The following is a 19102-nucleotide window of genomic DNA, read 5'->3' on the forward strand; positions in this document are numbered from 1 at the left end:
TCCAGATTTGATGTTTTCTCTAAAGGTCATTTTGGCAATTTTTAATGGTTTCATGAAAAACTTACAGTTATGTATTTCTTGGTTCTGTGGAAAATACTACAGCTTCGTAACAAGAATTGCACTAAATCCTTAGGTTTCTTTGTGTAGTACAGACATGTTAACAATATGAACTGTTTCAATCCAAGACCACAAGACATCTTTCCATTTCTTTGAATCATTTTTAATTTCCTTGTCAATGTTTTATAATTTTCAGTGAGTAGCTCTTTCACATATGTGGTTACATTTATTCCAAGATATTCGGGGGAATGGGGTTTTAAATATTATTGCTTTCAACGTCCATTTTAGGGTATCTCATGATCAATGTGGACAAATGCAAGAGACGTCTTTACATTAATCTTGTACCCTGCTTCCTTGATGAAATCATTTTTTGTTCATATTAGTCAGTTTGGAGCCATTAGGATTCTTTGTGTAGAATTTTATGCCTTCAATACTGGTGACAATTTTCTCTCTTTGTTTCCGTTTTGTGTTCCTTTTACTTATTTTTCTTTTCCTTTTCCTTTCTTCTTTTACTATTTTACAGAAGTGGTGACAGTAGGTATCCTTGCCTTGTTCCCGAATTTACCAAGAAGGCTTTCAGTCTTTCCCCTGAGTATTATAAATTGTTATAAATGGACTTTAGTATGGTGTGAAATGTTCCCATTGTACTCACATTCATGAGAATTCTGATGATGAATGCATGTTGAATTTTGTCAAATGCTTTTTCTTTGTGTATTTTCATGGTCTTGTGAACTTTATCCTTCCTTTATTAGATATGTGTCTTGCTGCTTGACTTGTGTATGTTGAACCATCCTTGTCACTCTGGAAGGCATCCAAATGATCATTGTGTATAATCCTTTCTATATATTACTGGATTAATTTGTTGAAGTTTTTCGAGTATTTTTGAATCTATATTCATCAAGGATATAGGATTTTCATTTTCATTTTTTTTTTGGTAGTGTCTTTGACTGGTTTTGTTATCAGGGTAATGGTGGCCTCATGGAATAACTTTGGGAATAGCCCTTCCTCCTTTTTTTAAAATACTTGGGGGGAAAGTGATTTTAGTGAAGAAATTCAGGAATTTTATTCAAGTGGTGTTTTTAAAATTATACATTTTATTTAACTTATACTGATTGCTCTATTCAAGTTCTCAGTTTTCTCTATATTCAGTCTTGACAGGATGTACGTTTTTAGAAATGTATCCATTTCTTTTAGGTCGTCCAGTTTGTCATCATGTAACAGCTCATAGAGCTTTCATAATCTTTCTTCTATTTCTGTAATATCAGATATTATTTCTACTGTTTCATTTCTTATTTTGTTTGGGTCCAGTCTCTGTATTTCTTTATAAGCCTGGCTAAATGCTTTTCTGTTTGTTAATATTTTAAGAAAATTAAAACTGCTGATTTTATGATTTGTATTTTATTTTTCAAATTTTATTTTATTTTCAACCTAATCATTAAAGATTTCTCATTCTACTGCCTTTGGGTTTAGTTTGTTCTTATTTCTTGTTATTTTGGGTGTTATGCTTGGTCCTTTGTATGAGGTATCTCTTGTTCCTTGTAGAAGGCCTGATTTATTCAAAACTTACCTTGTAGATTTGCCTTTGTTGCATCCCATACATTTATGAAGCTGTGTTTTCTTTGTAATTTGTCTCCAGGTATGACTTTATTACTTCTTTGATTTCATCATTGACCTTGTTTAATTGTATTTTTTTAAAAGATGTGGTTTTCTCTCATGTTTGTGCTTTTCCTATTCTTCTTTCAAGAGTTGATGCATAGTTTCATAGTTTTATGTATGGAAAAATACTTGCTATTATCTATATTTGCTTAAAGTTCCTGAGGCTTATTTCATGACATAATATGTGGTTAATTCCTTACATAACATCCTGTGCACACTTGAAAAGTTCATGTGTTCTGCTTTTCTGATGCAGTGTCCAATAGCTCAGTTAGGTTCAAATGATCTAATATGCTATTAAGACCTCTGTTTCCTTACAGATAGTCTTTCTGAATGATCTGATCATCACAATAATGAGGTGTTAAACTCATCTACTATTATTGTTTTATAATGAATTAATTCTTTCATCTCTACTAAAATTTCTTTTTATACTTAAGCTCTATGGTTTTGGGCCATATATAATTTAATGAGTGTAATTCCCAATTTTTTTAATTGATGTCTTTTTCTTTATACAATCTCATATTTCTTTCATTTTGGCCTTTATTTTAAAATGTATTTTGTATGAGTAGAGCATTACAATCTGCACTTTCTTTTCATTTCCATGGAATAACTTATTCATTTATTTCAAGACTATGTTTATCTTCCACCATAAAGTGAGAATTTTTGGGGTGGAGGCAAAGATGCTGGAGCAGAAGGATGTTTGTAGGTCACCCTTTCCCACAAATGCACAAAGACTCACATCCACAGATACACTCAGCTAACCAGAGAACCTGCAGAACTGTGACAGAACATTGTCCTCTTCAATAGATAAAGATGCGAAAAATCTGGTAGTAGAAGAGGAAGAAAGAAAGAAGAAAAGGCAAAACAGAGTGGGACAGGTACCACTGGGAGGGATCAGCAGAGATGGACTGGTGCTCATTCACTGCGTCTTCCCTCTCCAACTGAGAGTTCAGCAGGAAGGGGGATGAGCCTCCAAGGCTTGGACCTGTACAAAGTATAAGTTGACTGACAGAACTAAGTTAAACAGGCACAGAGGATCCCTGTGAATCCTAGCAAATGATGCAGCCTGGAAGCTGGGGGCAGGGCCACGCTGCCCGAACTGGTTGGTAGATGGGGATGGCTGCAATGCGGCATCCCAGGGAAATGGAGTGGGCTTTGTGACATGGCTGTGGGTGCACAGGGCAGAACAACCTGGGCCCTCCATAAAACAACAGCCCAGATGTGCCCTGTGGGTGGAAAGGTGCATTCCCCATCTCTGAAAATCCACATATTTTCTAGGTAAAGAGAGCTGGGGCTCAGACACAGCCACCATACCCTCTGGTGCTTTGCACTCAGGTGGCAGTAATGGCAAAAACTGCATCTACACCTAAGGACTTAGAAACCTCAAGGGCCACACGGAGACTTGTCTACATCCTGAGGCAGATAGGATCCTACTGTAATGGTTCCTCAGGGAACTTGTCTGCCAAGACAAATAAGGAGTTGGATTTTGGCTCCTACCAGGGACAGGGCAGTTCCTCATACTTCCCTGACCCCACTTCCAGTGTGCATAAACGAGGCAGAGCGTACAGTGGCACAGAGCAGCTGAGTGATTGGCCCACTGAGGGGGATGGTGGCCCACATATTTTGGGCTGGAATGCAGCCCCTGGCCATGGTGTTTAGAGTACATGATGCCCAATCCTGCCTGGTCAGTCTGCAACATCTGACTGCAGCATCATGCAGGACAGTGACAAGCCAGCCCAGAGAAAAGAGAGCTGCACCTGACCCAGTGTTGGGTGTAGGAGCGAACTGCTTACCGACATGCCCTGGGAGCAGCACAGATAAGGTATCCAATGGAGGGCCTCTGGAAAGAGCAAGATGAGCTTCCAAATCAGGATGAATACAGAAAGATTTCACATTAAAAGTACAGAGTCTCCAGGAGGACACTGACCACCCCCTTGTTTTAATCTGTTTTTCCGGTTCCATTTTCAATTACCCTCCTAACTTCTACATCATCTGCAATTATATATACCCCACTTTAATCCCTTTGAAATTTTTGAAAATATTTTATTATTATTATTTTTCAAAACTCTGTTTCAACTTGCTTTAATATTACTCATTATACAATGTCTTCAAACCTTTACTTCTCCCTTCTTATAGTTCTTTATCTCTCTCTCTCTTTTCTCTTTTGTAAGTTGTACTGCTACATAGGCATTAGGTAGATAAACTCCTTTATGACCAGAGTAGATAACTGAAACTCCAAAAACCAAAATGCCAGAGAGGTAGGAGCAAGCTGAAGAAGCAGAGAAACCATTCCCAATTAAAACAACAAGAGAAATCCCCTGAAAGAATGATCAGTGAAATAGACAATGATATCCAAATATATCTAGATTTCAAAAAAGGAGTGATCAAAGTACTGAAGGAAATAAAAGAGATAGTGTTTAGAGATATAAAATATGTCAAAAATGAAATGGAAGATATACAGAAGAGCAGAGAAGAATAGGTAAACACATTAACTGAGATGAGGAATGATCTAAAGGCGTCGCAAATCTGACTAGATAACACAGAGAAATGAATTAGTGACTTAGAAGACAGTACAATAGAAAGCACCCAATCAGAAGAGCTACAAGAGAAACAACGAGAAACAAATGAAAAAAGCATAAGGGACTTATGGGATAATAGAAAGCATGCCAATCTTGGCTTGATAGAAGCCCCAGAAAGGGAGGAAAGATCAAAGGGGATTGAAAAGATGTTTGAAGAATTCATGACTGAGAACTTCCCAAACTTAAAGAAGGAATCAGATATACAAGTACAGGACGTTCAGTGTGTTCCAAACAAGAAGAACCCAAATACACTCACACAAAGACATATAATTATGATGGCCAGAGTCAGGGATAAAGAAATGATCCTAAAGTAATAAGAGTAGAGCAAAGAGTGAGTTACAATGGAATCACCATAAGGCTCCCAGCTGATTTCACTACAGAAATACTACAGGTCAGAAGGGAGTGGCAAGATATATTCAAAGTACTGAATGAAAAAAATGATATACTGTAGGATACTTTGACCAGCAAGTCTACCCTTTATGGTAGAAAGAGACATTAATAATTTCACAGACAAGAAAAAGCTTCAAGAGTTTAACAACTCTAGACCATTGCTAACAGAAATATTGAAATGTGTTCCCTGAAAAGAAAAGAAGCAGGATGCTACAGAAATGTGAAGCTCACAGCTGGAAAGGTGATAATTCATGAATTACAAACAAAATAAACACAAAATTTTTAAACAAGACATACAAATCATTGAGAGTGGGAGAGTGTGGCAGGAAAATAGAGAATTTTTTTTTTGGTCTTTCCTTTCAAAATTTTAGTTCTCAGTTACTATCATTTTAATAAAAGCAGTTGTAATAAAGGTCTATAAGACATAAAAAAGGGTGACAAGAAGACAAAAACTTACCAGGGAGTCACTAAAACTGAATAAAATTCATGATAATACAAAGGAAAATTACAAAACCATAAAAGGAAGATGAAAGGAACAAAGAGGAAATACTAAATTAAATGGAAATTAAGGTTAAAATGGCAATAAACTCAAACCTATCATCAAATAATGTAAATGTTAAAGGACTAAATGCTCCAGTCGAAATTCATAGAGTTGCATGCTGGATAATAAAGCAAGAACTTTCAATATGCTGCATACAAGAGACCCACTTCAGAGAGAAGCACACAAATAGATTGAGAGTGAAAGGATGGAAAAGGATATTCCAAACAAATGGAAAAGCCAAAAAAGCAGGTGTTGCAGTACTGATTGCAGACAAAATAGTCTTTAACACAAAGGCCATAAAGTAAGATAAAGAAGGACATTATATAATGACTGAAGGAGTGATAAAATATGAGGATAGCACACTCGTTAATACATACGCACCAAATACAGGAGCACCTCAGTACATAAAATAATTACTAACTGATATAAAGGGGGATTTATATTTGGAGATTTCAACACTGCATTAACATCACTGGACAGATCATCGAGACAGAAAATAAATTAGGCAACAGAGAAGTTAAATAATACAATAAAAATAATAAACTTGGTGCATATCTTCAGCGCATTGCACCCCCCAAAATAGGATAAACATTCTTTTGAAGTTCACGTGGAATATTTTCCAGGATTCATGATGTACTTGGGCACAAAAGAAACTTCAGCAATTTTAAGAAGATAGTAATTACCTCAACCATCTTTACCAAACACAATGCCATGTAGCTATAAATCAACAACAGAGAAACAAATGATAACAAAAGGAAAACATGGAGATTAAACAATATTTTATTATAAAACCAATGGTTCAATGAAGAAATAAAAGCTGAAATGAAAAAGTACCTTGAGATTAAAGAAAATGAAAGCAAAACCACACAACATTTAGGGGACACAGCAAAAGCAGTGTTGAGAGGGGAGTTTATAGTGATACAGGCCTTCCTCAAAAAAGAACAATCACAAATAAACAATTTAACCCACCAGCAGAATGCACTAGAAAAAGAAGAACAAAAAACCCCAAAAGGCAGCAGAAGGAAGGAAATCATAAATATTGGGGAAGAAATAAGTAAAATAGAGATTAAAATCACCGTAGGGAATATGCAATGAATGCAAAAACTGGTTTTTTGAAAAAATAAGTAAAATCAACAAACATCTGTCAAAACTCCAATAAAAGAAAAGAGAGAGAGCAAAAATTAGCAAAATAAGGAAGGAGAACGGAGAAATAACAACAAATAAAAAAGAAATACAGAATATCATTTGAAAATATAATGAAAAATGTATTGAAAAAACTGTATAACCTAGAGGAGATGGGCAAGTTTCTGGAAACATACTGCCCACCAAGACTGAAACAAGAAGAAACTGAACCCTTGAACAAGCAGAGCACTAGAAATGAAATCAAAATAGTAATGTAAAACCTCCCTACAAATAGCAATCCAGGATCGCACAGATTCACTGAGGAATTTTACAAAACATATAAAGAAAAACTCATATCAGTCCTTCTCAAACTCTTCCAGAAGATTGAAAAGGAAGGAATATTCCCAAAGTCATTCTATGAAGCCACAATCTCCCTGATACCACAACCAGGCAAACACACTACCAAAAAAGAGGATTATAGGCCAATATCACTTATGAACACAGGCACCAAAATCCTCACCAAAATAGTAGCAAATAGAATACAACAACACAGATAAAAGATTATACATCATGATCAACTGGGGATAATGCCAGGGACACAGGGGTGGTTCAACATACACAAATCAATCAGTGTAATGCAGCACATCAACAAGAGAAAGAACCAAAACCACATGACCATCTCAATAGATGCAGCGAAAGCATTTGATAAAATTCAACACCCAAGTATGATAAAAAAAAATCTCTCCAAAGTGGGCATAGAAGGAACATATTTCAGAATCATGAAAGCTATAGAAAACAAACTTACATCCAACATAGAACACAATGGTGAGAAAGTCAAAATTTTCCAACTAAAATCTGGGACAAGGCAAGGGTGCACACTATCACCACTCTAACACAATATAATCTTGGAAGTCCTAGCCACAGCAACCAAACAAGAGAGACAATTAAAAGGGACGCAAATTCGCAAGGAAGAGGTAAAAGTCTCACTATATGCAGATAATATGTTACTATATATAGAAAACCCTACAAGATCCAGATAAAAACTACTGCAGCTGATCGAAGAATTCACAAAGGTAGCAGGTTACAAGATTTAGGTTCAAAAATCTGGCATATCTTTACGCTAATGATTCAGATAATACTATAGAGGTTTAGTCAACATGACAGCAATGTTTCTGTAGGAAAACAGACATATAGGCCAATGGAACAGAATAGAGAACCCATAAATGAACCCACAAACTTTTGGTCATTTAATCTTCAACATAGGATGCGAGAAAATACAATGGAATTGAGACAGTCCATTCACAAAATGTTGTTGGGAAAACTGGACAGCAGCATGTTAATCAATGAAGCTAGAACACTCCCAATGAAGCTAGAACACCATACACAAAAATAAAATCAGAATGGATCAAAGACTTAAACATAAGACAAGGTATAAAAAACCTCCTTGAGAAAAACATAGGCAAAACGTTTTCTGACATACGTCTCGAAAATCTTCTTGTAGAAGAAATAAAAACAAGAATAAACAAATGAGACCTAATGAAACTTACAAGCTTCTGCACGGTACAGAAACCAGAAGTAAAACAAAAGACAACCTATGGAATGGGAAAATAGTTTGCATATGAAACCGACAAAGGCTTAATCTTCAGAGTATATAAGCAGCTCATCCTACTGTATAAGAAAAAAATAAACAACGCCATCCAAAAATGGGCAGAAAACCTAAACAAACGATTCTCCAAGGAAGACATACAAATGATCAAAAGGCACATCAGGAAATGCTCAATATCACTGATTATCAGAGAAATACAAATCAAAACTACAGTGAGCTTTCAACTTACACTAGACAGAATGGCCATCATTCAAAAATCCACAAATGACAAATGCTGGAGAGGCTGTGGAGAAAAGGGAACCGTCCTTCACTGCTGGTGGCAATGCAGTTTGGGACAGCCACTGTGGAAAACAGAATGGAGATTCTACAAAAGCCTAGGAATAGACTTTCCATATGACCCAGGAATCCCGCTCCTGGGCTTAAATCCAGAAGGAACCCTATTTCAGGACGACACTTGAACCCTAATGTTCATAGCCAGCACTATTTGCAATAGCCAAGACATGGAAACAGACTAAATGTACAGCGACATTTGACTGGAAAAAGATGTTGAACATTTATACAAATGAATACTAGTCAGCCATATAAAACAACAACCTAACGCAATTTTCAGCAACATGGATGGTCCAGGAGAAAATCAGTCTAAGTGAAGTAAGCCAGAAAGAGAAAGAGAAATACCATATGAGATGGCTCATTATTGGAATGTAAAAACAAAATGAAACAAAAAAAACCAGCACAATTTCAAAACAGAAATAGACTCACAGACATAGAATACAATATTTTGGTTGCCAAGGGGGCAGAGGGCGGGGAGAGATAGACTGGGAGGTCAAAATTGTAGAATAGATAAACAGGATTGTACTGTACAGGACAGGGAAATGTATAAAAGATCTGACGGCAGCTCACAGAAGAAAAAATGAGACAACAAATGTATATAAGTTCATTTTAACTGAAAATTTGTGCTCTACGATGGAATTGGAGACAACTTTGTAAAATGACTGTTAACCAATAAAAAAAGTAAAAAAAAAAAAAACATGATCCTAAATATTACAGGTGCAAATATAAATTATAGAGGAAAAATAATTCTTCAAAATTGTAGTAAAACAGAAGATTTTGTTTTATGTTTTATTTTTAAGATAAGGAAAATCAGAAAACCTCTAGCCAGGTGCATCATGAAGGAAAGAGAGATGCTTCAAAGAAATAAAGTCAGAAATAAATAAGAGAAATAACAATTGTTACCTCAGTTATACAAAAAAGTGTTCATTTTGTTAACACATATTTGCCAATAAAATGGACAAATTAGAAGAAATAGACAAATGTCTAGAAAGAGGCAGATATAAGGAGAAACAAATAATTTGAACAAACTGTTTCTAGAAGAAAGATAGAATCTGCATTTAAAAAAATTGTTGAATAGAAGTGCAGATATAAACAGCTCCCGTGGAGCAATGTACAAAAATACAAAGCAGAACTTATACTCTTCAGACTATTCAAAAATTGTGAAGGTGTGGGAAACTCTCAAATTAATTCTATAAAGATTTCATCACACTGATAGCAAAGTCAAAAACAAAGTATGGGCAAAGACAACTTCTAGCAAATATATTTGATTGATTTAGATGCAAATATTCTACAAAATATTATTAGCAAACTAAACCCAGCAAAACCAAAAATGAATCATACATCATGATCAACTTGGATTATTTGCAGGGTCACAAGAGAGGTTCAACATACACAAATCAATCAGTTTGATGCACCACATTAACAAAGGTAAAAGAGAAAACGACGTGGTTATCCCAATAAACCCATCAAAAGCATTTCACATAATTCAACATTTATTCATTAGAACAGCGACAACAACAACACAAGAACAACAACAGCAACAACAACAATAGAAACCTCTTACCAAAGAAAGATTCTGGAAATATATCTTAAAATATCTAAAGTCATTTATTACAGAAATACATACAACATAATATGCAAAAGTTAAAAACTGAAAGCCAAATTAAGGAATACGACAAGGTTACCCACTCTCACCATTTCTATTAAACACAGTATGGGATGTCCTAGCAACAGCAATTGGAATAGAAAAAAATTTATTCAAGTTGGATTGAATAAAGTAAATCTGTTATTAATTTAGATTGAGATAATAATCTATATAGAGAACACTAAATATTCTCCACACCAGAACAACTAAAACTAATAAAGGCATTTAACAAAGTTGCCTGATTCATGATTAATAAACAAAAACTGTCACATTTCTTTACACTAAAAATGAAATATTCCATAATTTTAAAAAATCCATATGAAATCAGATCAAAAAATGAAAAACCTAGGAAAAAACAAAGATAATAAAATCAAAAGGACACTGACAAATAAATTTGAAGATGATGCAAAGAAATGGAAAGAAATCTCAAGGTCTTAGTTTAGAGCAATTAATATTGTTAAACTATACATACTACAAAATATGTCTACAGATATAAAGTGATTCAGATCGAACTACATCATATTTTCCACAGAAATAAAAACAGTCGTATGATTTGTATGGAACAGCAAAAGAACTAGAACTGCAAAAGAAACAATCAGGTAAAAGAACAATGTTGGAGGCATAACCCATAACCCTCCCAGATCTCAGACTATAATACAAAATTACAGTAATCAAAACAGCACAATACTGGAAAACAAACATCTATATCACTGGAACAGAATGCAGAGGCAGAAATAAAACATCACACCTATGGTCAACTAAACTATGACAAAGGAAACAAAAATATACAATGCCTAAAAGACAACCTTCAGCAAGTGATGTTGAGAAAGCTAGATATCTACATGTAAATCAATGAAATTAGAATACTCTCTCACACCGTACAAATATAAACTCAAAATATTTTAAATATCTGAATCTAATACATAACACAATAAAACTCCTGGAAACTAACATAGGCAAAACAATAGATAAATTGTAGAAAAATTTTCCTATGTCACTGTCCCAAGCTGAAAACATTAAAAGCAAAATAATCAAATAGGTCCTAATTAAACTTAAAAGCTTCTACACAGCAAAATAATCAGAATGAAAAGATGAACATCCAAATGGGAGAAAACATAAGGAAACCGTGCAATCAACAAAAGGCTAATTTCTGAAATACACAAATCGTTCATACAACTCCATTTCAAAAATCTACAAACAACTCAACCAGAAAATGAGCAGAAGACAATTCTCTAAAAAAGACACACAGATGATAAACAGGAATATAAAAGCATGCTCACATTGCTAATCATTATAGAAAGTCAAGACAAAAATGAAATGTTTTATCTCACACTATTGAGAAGGGTTTTCATCAAAATGTCCACAAATAATAAAGACTTTGGAGGTTGTAGAGAAAAAGGGACTCTCCAACGCTGTTGATGGGAATGAAAATTGTTGCAACCACTTTGGAAACAGTATGGAATTTCCTTTAAATAATAAAGATAGATCTATCATTTGACCCAGCAAACCCACTCCTGGGCATATAAAAAATAAAACCTGAAAACAAAGAATACTAGGGTAAAACATAAGAAGTACACTTGACTTCATTTGATTCTTCTCACTGGCAAGGGAAGCAGAAGCAAAACTAACAAAAGATGATTGTATCAGTCTAAACAGATTTACACTGCAGAAGAAATGATCAATAAAATAAAAAGTCAACCAACACAATGGGAGAATATATTTGCAAGTGATATTTTACAATCAAGTGTTAATATCCAAAATATATGGCAAAGTCATACACAACAACAACAAAAAAGACCAAACAATACAATTAAAAAAAATGTCCATAGGAACTGAATAGATTGATCTGAATCAATTTTCTGTAGAAAGCATACACTTGGCTATATGACACATAATAATGTGTTCAGAGTTATAAATTATTAGGAAAGTCATAAGCCAAAAATGAGACAAGACCTCACACTTCTCAGAAGGCTCTCATCAAAAAGAAAAGAAATATATGTTGGTGAGATTGAGGAGAAAAGGGAACGCCGTGGAAACTCTTGATAGGAATGCAAAGTGTTGATTCCATTGCATATATACATCAATTTTCTTCATTCATTTTTCTGTCAAGGAATATTGTGTTTGTAGGCCCCTGTCTGAAGGCTCTAGAGTATAAGCCCATGGGCTGAACTGATAAACAAGCAGTGAGGAATGTCTCATATCCAGGCTGGATAAGAAATGGCATAATCAATGTATCCAGTATGGATGGCTGGAGAGCCTATGCTGGGTAAGATCATCAGAGGAGGACAATCTAAGACAGGCACAGCTGCCTGGATAAGAGATGGCCTACTTAATGAAGATCCGTGGTGAACTTTAAAACAATCCTTTATCATTTAACATCCTGTGCTTACTGCAGGAGTATGGGGACATAAATAGCTTAAGATTATTATCATTCTTAAAACTTAGATGATATGTGAAGCATTGTGCATGTCCTATATAAACCCTTTTTCTTAGAATCAATAAACACAGAACTGCTTCGCTTCTCTCCACAAAGTGTTTGTGTGTATATTATACCGTGCCACTGAAAGGGTTAATTTAATTTGTTGGGAGTATCTTAAAAGGATGTTGCATTAATACAATGCTCTTTCCACACCTATTGAGATGGTTATGTGAGTTTTATTTCTCATTCTATTAGTGAGGCATGTCACCTTTATTGATTTGAATATTTTGAAGTATCCTTAAACCCAGGGATAAATCCCTTAAATCATGTATGTGTATGATAAGTCAAATGTGTTGTTGAATTCATTTTCCTTCTGTTTTGTTGAGAATTTTGGCACATATGTACATCAGGGATAATAATCTATATTTTGCATATAATGTCCTTTCTAGCATTGTTATGCAAATAAAGCTGGAATCATAAAACAAGTTTGGATTCTTTCACCCCCTTCAAATTCTTAGATGGTTTGGGGAAGTATTGGTGAGAAAGGTTCTTCAAATATATCACAGATTTCAACAGCAAATTCATCTTGTAAATATTTTCTGGCTTGGGAGGTATGGATTACTAATATACTCATACACACTTTTGCTCTATTTAACTTTCTAATTTCTTCTTGATTCAGTATTTGAAGACATATATTTCTGGGAATTTGTCTTTAGTTCTAGGTCATTCCAAATTGTTGGGTATTGGTAATTTCTTATGATGCTATGCATCTCTATAACATCAGTTGTAATATCTTCTCTTTTATATCTAATTTTATTTGAGTTTTTATTTTCTTAGCCAACCTAAATGTTTGTCCAATTTATGTTTAAAATAAACGGGCTTCATTTTTTTTTTATCTTTTAAATTGTTTCCCTTCTTATTTGCCTTACTCTCATTCATTCAATTTTCTTCTTCATTCTGTTTTCTCCTAGATTCTTGATGTGTAAAGTTAAGTACTGTGAATCTTTGTATTTCTTTTATTATTAGATACTATTTATTTATTTATTTATTTACTTAATTATTTACGTATTTATTCATTTACTTATCATTGAAGTACTGCCATTTACAATGTGTCAATCTGTGGTGTTTAGCAATGTGTCCCACTTCATGCATATATTTGTGTGCTTATTAAACTTAACTTCACAATATTTAACATACTGCCCTGTGTGATACAAATGAAATTTTGAAAACATCTATTTTTATATATAGTGGATAACATTTATAACTCTACAACTCCCAAATATATCCTCTCCAAGTCCCTTTTAGCAGTAACCATAAGATTATTAAGTAGATCTGTTAGTGTGTTTCAGTTTTATAGATGAAATCATAGTGTTCTCATCCAAATTTTTTTTTAAGGTTCTACATATATCATGTCATGTATTATTTTTCTTTCTCTTTCTGGCTTACTTCAATTACAATGACACAAAATGGGGACATCCATTTTACTGCAAATGTCATTGTATTATCATTTTTTATGGCAGAATATAATTCCATTGTGCACATATGGCATAAATTCTGTATACTGTTATCTGTTGATGGACAATAACGTTGCTTCCATATCATGGCTATTGTATATAGCACTGCTAAGAAATTTGGGGTGCAGGTGACATTTTGAATTAGGGTTCTCTTTGATATATACCCAGAAGTGGGATTGCTGGATCTTATGTTAATTCTATTTTTATTCTTTTGAGGAATCCCCATCCTGTTTTCCACAGTGACTGCACCAAACTACATTCCTACTGACACTGTAGGAGGGTTCCCTTTCTCCACAGCTTCCCCAGTATTTATTGTCTCTGGACTTTGGATGATGGCCATTGTGACTATCGTGAGGTGATACTTCATTATACTTTTGAATTGCCCTTCTCTGATAATGATAGCGAGAAATAATTTTTTCATATATCTGTGTGTCATTTGTATGTCTCTAATGGAGAATTGCTTGTTTAGGACTTCTGCCCATTTACGGATTGGCTTCTTGTTTTTTTTAAGTATTATTATTAGGTTGTATGAATTCTTTATATTTTGGAAATTTAGCCTATGTCAGTTGCATCACTTCTAAATATTTTCTTTATCCTGTCGGTTGTAATTTTGCTTTGTTTATGGTTCCCTTTGTTGTCAAAAAGCTTATATATTTAATTAGGTCCTATTCACTAATTTTGATCTTACATCCATTACCTGGGTAGTCTGTTCTAGGAGATCATTGCTGCGATATATCTCAGAGTGTTTTGTGCATGTTTCCTTCTAGGAGATTTACTGTGCCTTGACTTACATATAATTGTTGAAGTCATTTTGAGTTTATTCTTGTGTATGGAGTGAAGGAGTGTTCTAAATCCATTGCTCTGATGCTGCTATCTAGTTTTCCCAACACCAGTTGGTGAATAGATAGAGCAACCAGATATAATCTCTCACACCTATGATCAATCAACCCATGAAAAAGGAAGTAAGAGTATAAAATTAAGAAAAGACATTCTCCTCAATAATTACTGCTGGGGAGACTGAACATGTAAAAGATAGATTAAAATATTTCCTCACATTGTATACAATCCATGAGCACAGAATATCTTTCTATTTATTTTGTTTACTTATATTTTTTGCATCTGTAATATATAGATCTATGTTTAGAACTTTTATTTCACTTATCAAATTTATTCCTATTTTATTCTTTTTGGTATAAATTTACACACAATTGTTTTGCTAAATTCTCTTTCTGATAATGTGTTGTTACTATAGAAAAATGCAACAGATATTTGTGTGTTGATTTTATATTCTGCAAGTTTGCTTAATTTGTTCATTATTTCAAACAGTCACTGGAAGGGTCTATGGCGTTTTCTATCTAGGCATAATTATGTCATCTGTAAAACCTTCACTGATTTATTACAAGTTTGATGAATTTTATATTATTTCTTGACTAGATGTTCTGGTTAGGACTTCTAGTAGTGTAATTAAGGACTTCTGAAAATGAGCATCTTTAACTTATTACTGGACGAGAGGAAAACTTTCCTGTATGTTAACATTGAAATTGAAGTAAATAATGGGTTTTTAATATATGGCTTTTATTATGCTTAGTTACATTCAATCTAGAGTGAATTTAAGAATATTTTTATAAAAATGTTAAGATCAGACCAGTCAATAATTTTCCTAAATATTTTGAGGTTTTTTTGAATTCCTTTTTTTAATGGGATGGTATCACATATATTCATTTGTGAATGTTAAATAATATTTATGAATCAGGACTAAATCCAACAAAACTACAGTTTATAATACTTATAATGTGCCATGGATTCAGGTTGCTAATATTTACTTAGAATGGAACTTACAGATATTGAAGGAAAAATTTACATTGTAGCTTGAGGGTACATTTATTTGTTTAAAAAATTTTATCTCTCATTTTGAATTTGGCCTCTGTTTAATGGAATTTATTTCTAAATAAAGAATATAACTTTTGGTAGAACTGGATTTACTACAGATTACTGACACAGAATATAGCTATTATTTATAGTTAGTGAACAAGACACTTGCCATAAAATGCCGTATTATACTAACAATGCCAACTGTTTCAAGACTGAGAAAAATATTGCTTCCTAAAATGTATTACCTGGTCTTTTCCAACCCAGCCTTCATATGCAGTTATATCTATGTTTTTTGATTGTTTGTTTGTTTGCCCCTTAATGGAGGTAATGCTTATTGAACCCAGGATCTTGTGCACAAGTTTATTTATCAACATCATTTTGGAACATTTAAGAAAAGCCACAAGTGCATGGATTATAAAGATGACAAGATATTTTATTACTTCTAGGGAACGATAAACCTCTGAGTGAAAGAATGGCAAAAATAAACATTTGTAAATATTCAATAAGCTTGTTTCTTTTGCAATTTTAAAGTAGAATATTAAATTACATTTGTTTCAATTATAGCACTGAATTTCAATTTTAAACAAAAATTCCGCTTTGGGATTTCTTAAATTTGATTGATTATTTTAATCTAATTTTATTTCATAAATATTAAAAATTTATATATAAACATAACAAATAAACTGATATTTATTCTTCTCATGTTTTGAATATAGAGCTACTTATTCTAAAGTACACAGATAAATACATACTTCCATTCCCAAATCAAATTATTTTTCACTTTAATTACAAATGATGATGAAATTGTTATACATTTTCTGTACAGGTTTTACACAAATTTCACTTTAAATTCCAAAACTTTAAAATTATTTTATATATTTTCTGCATTATTTATACTCTGATCACAAATCTGTCATAAATTTGTGTTCAAAACTATGGACATTGTTTTTAATTAAAAGACTCAAATATTTAATTGTTTAAAAAGCTTTTTGGGGATAATATTTGCAGATCACAGTATAAAAATAAGCATTCTATATGTTTCATTTTAACTGAATGAATGAGAAGTAAACACTGGCTGAAAGTTACACTTGAGTTGATAGGATACCAGTCGTTTTGTGATGTCACAGCTACTCAGGTTGAGAACCATTGTGGTGGCCTAGCACTTTATTTGTTCAGGCCTGCCAAAGCAGTATTTGAAGCTGCAGTGCTCAAAATCATGCAGATTAGAAAAGTAGCTGCAGAAAAAGTTATATGAATTGGCATATGTTTCTTCAGAAATTCAAGATGTGTCATGTAAAGATGGACCAACTGCTTCAGGAAAATCCGGTAGATCTCTATTTTGTGATCAATCTCTGGGGACTTGGACGTGAGGTCTATGATTGAAGAAAATGCTTCTCAGAATTTGTCTGAAGAATCCTTGATAAAAAGGCCATGTTACACACGTTGTGTCCGTGAACCAGATGAAGATAATGATTTTCGTTCCCTGACATTTCCCAGAAACTCTGGAAAATGGCTGGGAGTGACCAATTTAAATCCATCTGGTGGGATGATAATGGAACTTCCATAGTGATTGGTGAAGATGTCTTTAAGAAGGAAGTTTTGGAAAGAAAGGCCCCTTTCAGAATATTTGAAACTGGAAATATGAAAAGTTAAGTTAGACAGCTTAACCATTATGGGTTTAGTAAAGTACGACAGAATATTTAAAGATCTGCTTGTCTAGCTGTCTTTCTGACAGAAGAAAAGGAAGTCTCTGTTTTAAGCAAAGTATTCAGAAACTTTAGTTACCACTTGGTAACGTATATATAAAATTTTATTTTGTGCATCAATCTATGGTAATATAAATGTAAAGCTAAATTTGAAAATTGTATAAAACTACTAAGGCTAAAATGCTTAATTTTTCTAAAAAATGATGACAGTGCCTTATGTATTCATATTATAAGAAACTGTGCTGGCAACTATGAATCTAAGCAGAAATCTAAATAAAGGTATTAAAGCTGCTTTTCAAAAGTGGCATTCACCGTTACTGCAAATTCTAACTTCTTAAATTTGATGACTGTACTATTTAAATGTGTATTTTCCAAATAAGGAACTTCAAAATGTCAGCAATATTCATATTTTGATGATATTACCTTTGCATAGTAAATGTGAAATCTGAGGTTTTATATGTTATGCTTATTGTAGTGTTGTCTTTTGGTTAAAATTCTTACTAAAATCTTTCTACTTTGGTTGTAGCTGCAGTTCTATCATCATCCAAATTTTAAACGAGGCTGTCCCCAGATTTTAGTGAGAATAAAAAGAAGAGTTGGGATTAAAAATGCCTCTCTGGTGTCTTCATTGGCTGAAGATTTCAACAAGAAGCACTATAAAGCAGGGGGTAATATGGATAATCATAATTCTGGTTTTGTGGCTGACACTAGTGGAGAAAGTTCATTTTTACCTTCTGCAAATTTAAACATGCCTCTAATAAGCCCTCTTCTAGCCACATAGTTGGTGATACAAATACCTCGATAAGAGGTGATTTTTCTCCTCCATCATCAATGTCAGTTAGACCCTCAGAACAAATTGCAGTGGACCAATGTTCTATTTTAAATGAGTTGACAACTGTCCACTGGCACTCTCAAAGCAGCTACACTGAAGCAAATGGCCGTGTTGTGAACTTCATTACAACTACAAATTCTACTTCTCAGTACAGCATTTTATCTCCTATACAGAGGAATTATATTGGACAGATGTTGGAGCATTCTAGTTTTCCAAATATATATCATAACATATCTGCCAATGAAGGGAGTTTTTCTAAACTTCAACCAGGGAGAAACCCACGGTTTCCAGTGACAATGATAGCTGATACATCAGCTACCTCTCTTTCAAGGACAACTCATCAGACACCTTCAATATATGAACGTCATCCTAATCACAACTGATCTACCAGCGGACTACCAGATTATGCAGGATAACAAAGATTAAAAGTGAGGTTGGCAAATGTCAACAAATATCTGCAATTTTCTTATTTGAACAATAAACATAGATGTGTACCTGTATTTACCTTATTTTTTTAAATAGTGTTAAGTGTTAAATGGGAGACTATGTTACTATTCTAAGAAAAAATGAGATATTTGATTGATATGAACATTTGATGGAAAAATATGGGAGTTAATTTAAATATTTTCTTGTAAGGAAGAAGAGAAAATGCAAGAATTTGGAAAAAGACTAAAACATGGAGAGAGGGAAAAGTTCTAAGTGGTTTCTGGTTCATCCTGGAAAGTATGAAAAGTGTTAAGTTAGGATGTGTTACAACAGAAGATAAATGCAGGACCCGGCCCAGGGATCATGGTCTTTATTATGTCATCCCTGGAATCATAAAGGTCACATGATAT

At 33.6% G+C, this 19102-nt stretch overlaps 1 long non-coding RNA gene across 1 annotated transcript; it reads left to right on the forward strand.

Annotated features, from left to right (window-relative positions):
• The first annotated feature begins 16847 nt into the window (after nt 1–16847).
• LOC140693287 (uncharacterized) lies at nt 16848–18134 on the forward strand. Its single transcript, XR_012069008.1, has 2 exons — nt 16848–17054; nt 17961–18134. It is a non-coding gene; the product is annotated as an uncharacterized lncRNA (long non-coding RNA).
• The last annotated feature ends 968 nt before the right edge of the window (nt 18135–19102 follow it).

The sequence above is a fragment of the Vicugna pacos genome, unplaced genomic scaffold, assembly GCF_048564905.1.
Source record: "Vicugna pacos unplaced genomic scaffold, VicPac4 scaffold_19, whole genome shotgun sequence".
NCBI lineage: Eukaryota > Metazoa > Chordata > Mammalia > Artiodactyla > Camelidae > Vicugna > Vicugna pacos.